This window comes from Malaya genurostris, chromosome 1, assembly GCF_030247185.1.
Source record: "Malaya genurostris strain Urasoe2022 chromosome 1, Malgen_1.1, whole genome shotgun sequence".
NCBI lineage: Eukaryota > Metazoa > Arthropoda > Insecta > Diptera > Culicidae > Malaya > Malaya genurostris.
The window spans coordinates 37,372,340-37,379,373 of NC_080570.1; the positions used below are offsets into that span (position 1 = coordinate 37,372,340).

The 7,034-nt window shown below is 39.7% G+C and overlaps 1 protein-coding gene across 4 annotated transcripts in view; it reads right to left on the minus strand.

Annotated features, from left to right (window-relative positions):
- The window catches only part of LOC131437347 (uncharacterized), a 29,994-nt gene extending 27,347 nt beyond the window's left edge, over nt 1-2,647 (minus strand). For 3 of the 4 annotated variants that reach the window (XM_058606650.1, XM_058606633.1, XM_058606625.1), the window contains exon 1: nt 2,521-2,624. The gene's annotated coding sequence lies outside the window, so the exon portion shown is untranslated. Of the gene's footprint in view, nt 1-2,520 lie in introns of all 4 variants that reach the window. The other variant, XM_058606641.1, reaches the window with a different exon arrangement.
- Between the last annotated feature and the right edge of the window lie 4,387 nt (nt 2,648-7,034).

Consider the following 7,034-nt stretch of genomic DNA (forward strand, 5'->3'; position numbering starts at 1 on the left):
TGGGAGCTAAAGCACAGTTTGTGGTCCAATAGAATGCCAAGATTACTGTTTTCATTGACTCTACCTAACGGTATACCATCAATGAAGATGAACGGATCGCTCTTCCTATGAAAAGTCATTACGGCGCATTTAGCTATGCTAATGGTCAGCTGATTTGTTCGACACCAATCCACGCAGCTATTCAATAGTGTTTGCAATCGAACACAGTCTTCGGTCGAATTCACTGCCAAATAGAGTTTGAGATCGTCAGCAAATATTAGTTTACATCCAGTACCCAAAACGGAAGCTACATCATTAAAAAAGAGTATGAATAGCAGGGAACCCAGATTACTACCCTGTGGTACTCCTTATCCATTGGTAAATGCGGATGATTCACAAGAACCCAGTTTTACACGAATGATTCTGTGGGTAAGGTAAGACCGTAGCCAAGTAGTTAGCTTGTGTGTGGCTCCGAGCAGACTGAATTTGCGAAGCAGAACTTCATGGTCGATACGATCAAAGGCTGCTTTCAGGTCGGTGTATATAACATCAGCCTGTAATTTATTCTCCATTTGGTCGATATACATGTTGACGTAAATTGCAGTAAATTCGTTAAAACAGAACGCCCTGGCATGAATCCATGCTGGTCAGTTTAAATGTAGCTAGCGATACGACGGTGAATAAATTGATTGACGATGATTGACGATGACTTACAGTAAGGATCTCATGAAATGGAAGAATTGGGGTAAAATAGCCCCAAAACGTTTCATGCGGCCAGTGTGACAGATCGGCTGAAAAGTTCGTATCGTTTCTATGAGAGGGCGCCACTTGAATTAAATCCATACCATTTTCAGTTTTTCAGGTTGGTACTCTTCAAAAGATACGTGTATAAATTTGACAGCTGTCTGATTATTAGTTTGTGAGATATTGCATTTTGAGTGAAGCTACTTTTGTTATTGTGAAAAAAAAATGGAAAAAAAGGAATTTCGTGTGTTGATGAAACATTACTTTTTGATGAAAAAAAGTGCCGCCGATACCAAAAAATGGCTTGATGAGTGTTATCCAGACTCTGCACCGGGCGAAGCAACGTGAAAAAAATTCACAAAATGATTTTCAATCACCGTAAAGTGAAGTTGATCGAGATAGCTGACACCCTAAAGATATCAAAGGAACGTGTTGGACATATTATTCACGAATATTTGGATATGCAAAATGGGTGCCGCGTGAGCTCACAATCGATCAAAAACAACAACGAATTGATGATTCTGAGCAGTGTTTGGAGCTGTTATATCGAAATAAAACCGTTTTTCTTTCGTCGATATATAACAATGGACGAAACATGGTTCCATCACTTCAATCCAGAGTCCAATCGACAGTCAGCTGAGTGGACTGCACGCGATGAACCGAACCCAAAGCGTGGAAAGACTCAACAATCGGCCGGTAAGGTTATGGCGTCTCTATTTTGGGATTCGCATGGTATAATTTTCATCGACTACCTTGAAAAGGGAAAAACCATGAAGACAATGCACCGTGTCACAAGTCGATAAAAACCATGCTGAAATTGAACGAATTGGGCTTCGAATTGCTCCCTCATCCACCGTATTCTCCAGATTTAGCCCCCAGTGACTTTTTCCTGTTCTAAGACCTCAAGAGAATGCTCGCTGGTAGAAAATTTAGAAGCAATGAAGAGGTAATCGCTGAAACTGAGGCCTATTTTGAGGCAAAGGACAAATCGTACTACAAAAATGGTATCGAAAAGTTGGAAGATCGCTATAATCGCTGTATCGCCTCTGATGGCAATTATGTTCAATAATAAAAACGAATTTTGGCAAAAAAAATGTGTGTTTCTATTAAACGATACGAACTTTTCAGCCGAACTGTTAAAAACGAAAAAAACAACCAGCCAGCAGACCTGCACAATGTCGATATTTTACAGTCAAACAATGAAACAATTTTTTTTAAATTAACACTATTATCCTGAATGAGACAGGACATGGGTAAATTTAATCACCAGCTGACTAGCATTCTCTCATAATCATCAATTCAGGCAAAGTAGAATATTCATGCAGTATTTTTTTTCCTTTCAATCGCTTGCGTATAATCAAGTATCTACTTTTAATGTTAACTTCAGCTTCACGGAAAAGCGTGTGATGCTCCCGGTTTTTTTTGCACTTCACTGGAAGCAAGGGATTAAATACATTTGATCTGTTTTACACCGATTATAAATTCTCAATGATTATATTTCAGCTGATTTCCATCGCACACTTTCGTAGCCACTTATGCAAGCTTCACTCAATCCGTTTACGCCGTATCCCATTCGTCATTATAACGAACCGGGAAAAACCCGTCGCCACATTTGAACTTCGAGCTTCACGTGTTTTTCCATCTTCCTCACATCACACACTTGTGTAACAGGTTCAAAGTGTGTTACACTCCGTCCGTAATCACTGGTAATCCATTGTACTGGCGTCCAAATTGACTGTGAAATTATATTAGCGACAGCTAATCTGCTCCGAGCAGGAGCTGGAGTTTTGCACCCACCCGTCAAACCGCCAGCCAACCAGTGGAAAATAATTGGCGCGCAAACTGCTGAGATATTATTTCCTTCAACTGTACTCCCGGTTTTCGGTGCACTTCCGGGAACGGTAAATGCGATACTGACTTTTCCTGGCACGCTGGAATGCCGTTTATATAGTGATGACTCGTGCTCACACACCACGGCACAGTGCCACGGATGGAATAACATAGAATCAGCTTCCTTTATGCCGTTGCCGTTGCCGATGCCGATGTCGGGCCGTTGTCGTGCCGTGTGGCTGTGGCGCTATTATATTCATCCGAGTAGGCTGGGAAGGGATATCATTTCCCAAGAATGAAGACTACGCCCGCCGATCGTTTCGGGAGTTTGGGGGTATCAAGATTGATTCACATTCGGTGAGACGATTGATTTACGAATTCGTTCTAATTGTGTTATTGAACTCCACGATGACATGGAGTTTGCATGACAGTTCCGCGAATGGCCATTATGAAATATGCAATAGGATCGGGCCTAACATTCCATTCCATTCGCATTATCGAAAGACATTAGTTTCCTTTCTTTACAACCCTGGGTAATTAGAGTACCGGAAAAGGGGCAAAAATTAATCTGCTTGAAAGCATACGGTGGTTGGTCATTCGAACCTTAACATTTCTCATAATTAAGCGTTTTCGTTTGCTTTACCGATTCGGATGTAATCCGGTTGACGACAGAAGATTGTTTTTTTTTCTGTTGAAAAAGCAGCGTGGACAGAGTAGCAGGCTTTGACGAAAAAAAAAAAAAAAAACAAACGAAAATAGTTTTGACAGTAACGGTTCCAACATACAACAGCTAAGTTATCAGATTAGTGTCTTTCTTATCTTCTAAACCCCCACCGAGTCTTGGCACCTCAATTGTGAGTGAACACAGTGCAGGAAACGGCACAGCACCGATAATATTACAATTTCGTCGCATCGGATCCTATCAAGTGCACTTATACTACATTTCTCAAACCAAGCAAGGAGTGCACCGAAGCCGAAGTCACCACCACACCATCAAAAGAAGATGCGAAAGGGCTTCCGCAAGCGTTCAACCGTTCCCAAGCATTTATTTGTAAGGTTTTATGAGGTTGAAAATTTCTTGGCAGCCTTTCTCTGCATTTTACTGCAACTAGATGTTTGATTTAGGAAACGGCTTCAAGCTCCAGGTAAACTTGAACTCCGATGTTTGCATCTGGATTCGATTTTCCGTTTCTTGATTTTTTGTTTTACAATGACTCACATTGATTTATATTCGGTTTCATCTAGCTGCCGCGATGAGCAACGATGTATCCGGAAGAACGGAATGCCCAAACGATACTCCTGATTTAGCACTACAACAATTTTCTTACCCGAAGTGAAATATAATCGCATTCCCGACAGCAAAAGCCTGGGTCTGGGTGGTGTCAGTTGAACTGTGGGGCAACCGGGGAAAAACCACGGCTTGCTCCAGACAAAATCTGAAAAGATTAAGTTCGGAATGAAACAATTTTGTCGTGAATACGACTTACTTTACTATGGGGTGCCTTTTCAAAATTTACCCTCTGAGAGAGTGATAAGTTTTTGATCGTGAATATCTCTTGTTGTATTTAACGAATCAACATAATTTTTGCTACATGCCATCGGAAATATGATCACAATTTTATGATAAAATATTCAATTGTGTGACATAATCTCAAATAATTCAAAATTAAACTTTTCTGAAATGTTTGGTATAAACGAGTATCTAAGGGGATAATTCATAAGGCGCGTTTGCCTTTCTCGTAATCGTAAAGCTCATAGCTCAGTGATCTGTGAAAGGATTTATATAATCTAACTACCAATAGAATCGAAATTTTTCAACTTAAACGTGTAAAGAAAAAGCATTGAAGTATTTCAATAGTACACTATTGAAAAACCTGTCTCATTTGACCCTTGTCAACACCAGCCAATCAGAACGCGTTCTGAGGAAGAGCACAAAATATCTGCTGCTGTACAACTGTTTGTTTTTGCGAAAAATGTTCCAGAGTTTAATGTCGTAGAGAATTACGCAATTTGACCCTTCTGAATGCTAGAAACGAATCACTACAGTATATTGATAGTTTATTTCAATAAATTATGCAAATCCGAAATGAAATAATCGATATTAAAATTCTGTATGTGGCTATTTTTATAGCCGTTAGGACCGCCCATTAGTGAAAAAGCTACAAACGAAATCAGGTAGAAACAAGCCTCTCAACAAAAATTGGATCAGTTTGGATTCGATCGCCACTGTGAGCAGATGTATTTTGTGTCGTTTGCAAAGCTAGTTTCGCTTCCGACAAGAGTGATTACGTCACAGCTGCCAGTTGTTTGCATTGGTGAAAAAACAACGGTGGAGAGCATTACACAAAATCAGCCGTTCTAATAGCTCTAAAAGTTTTCTAAAGAACTATTCGGATTTCTTGCTCTCAAATCGAAGGAAAATATCCTCAGTTTAGTGCAAATCTAGAACTGTTTGATTTTTGCACTTTTCGCTGTGTGAAATTCACAGTAATCTAGATCAAGGAAAGCTTTCTTTGTTTTTGCGAAAAATGTGGAAAAGGGGAATGCTTGCATAATTCATACAATTGATCAACTAATTGATATTCGATAGTGTTAAGGAACATGTCAGTTGTTTTCGTATTCACGACATCCAGTTATGTCTCTGACATTACCCACCCGCCTTTTTCTGTTGGTTCAATCCAAAATGCCTTTTTACGTTTTTGTCTTATATAGAAAGGGTATGCAATCACTGTGTCATATACCATTCGACTCAGTTCGGCGAGTACGCAAAATGTCTGTATGTGTGTATGTAACATTTTTTCATGAAATCAGATTTAAATGAAAGGTCTTGTAACCCCGCACAAAGTTCCTGAATTTTATTCGAATCCGACTTCTGGTTCCGGAATTACAGGGTGATAACACATGGATCAATAAGTCCCGAGACTAAAGCAGAGATAGTGCTCGTAGTAAACCAGTAACCACGTCTTTCTAGAGTACTAACCTTTGCTTGAAACGGGTCAAAATTTTAAGTCGATCCGACCAGAAACAGCTGAGTTATCGAGGTTGGAGTAAAGTCGTTTTGTAGTTTGTTTAAAAAAAGGAAAAAACCGAGATATTTGATGTTGATAAAACATTGTTTTGTAATGGGTAAAAACACCGTGCAAGCGAAACAATGGATTGAAAAATGTTATCCGGACTCTTGTCCATCAAAAGCAACGATTTGTCGGTGGTTCGCCGAGTTTAAACGTGGTCGTACCGAAAAATGTGAGTGAAGTGACAAAAATTATAATGAAAGATCGTAAAGTGAAGCTTCGTGAGATTGCTGAGATGACACAGATATCATATGGAAGTGTATTTACTATCCTTCATGAAAAATTGAGCATGAAAAAGGTTTTTTTTTCCAAGTGGGTGCCGCGATTGCTTTCGATGGAACAAAAACAGCAACGAGTCGATGATTCAGAAAGTAGTTTATCGCTATTTACTCGCAACAAAAAAGATTTCTTGCGTCGTTACGTGACCATGGACGAAACATGGATACATCACTACACTCCAGAATCGAAGCGGCAGTCATCTGAGTGGCGCACAGCTGGCGGAAGCCGCCCGGAGCGTCCGAAAACGCAGCAGTCAGCTGGCAAAGTCATGGCGTCAGTTTTTTGGGATACGCATGGCGTGATTTTCATTGACTACCTCGAAAAAGGCAGTGATTATTACATTGACTTACTGGTGCGTTTGAAGGAGGAAATCGCAAAAAAACGACCGCACATGCAGAGAAAAAAATCCTTTTTCATCAAGACAATGCACCCTGCCACAAGTCGATGAAAACAATGGCGAAATTGAACGAATTGGGCTTTGATCTGCTTCCCCTCCCCCCATACTCGCTAGATTTAGCCCCCAGTGACTACTGGCTCTTTGTTGATCCTGAAAAAATGCTCCAGGGAAAAAGATTTGACTCAAATGAGGAGGTCATCGCTGAAACTGAAGCTTATTTTGAAAGGAAAGATATTTTTTTTTATAAACATGGTATTGAAAAATTGGAAAAACGTTGGAACTATTGTATCACCCTAAAAGGTGATTATGTTGATGAATTGAAAAAAATTTGCAAAAAAAAATGTTGTTTCCATTGTTAGTCTCGGGACTTATTGATCCATGTGTTAAGTCCAAAAAAATGAATGTAAGTGCTCTTACTTTTCTTAGAGACGGCTAAACCGATTCTCACAAACTTTGATTCAAATGAAAGATATAATTGTCCCATACAAAGCTCCTGAATTTTATTTCAATCCGACTTCCGGTTCCGGAGTTACAGGATGATTAGTGAAAATGTTCTTATTTCAAATTACTTCTTCACTTTTCTCAGAGATGGCGTGACCGATTTCAACACACTTAGATTCTAATAAAAGGTCTCATGGACCCGTACAAAACTTCCAAATTTTATCCGGTTTCGGAATTATAGTGTGAAGTGTGTTAAAATTGGATACCGTCACTTGAGGCGGCGAAACAAAACA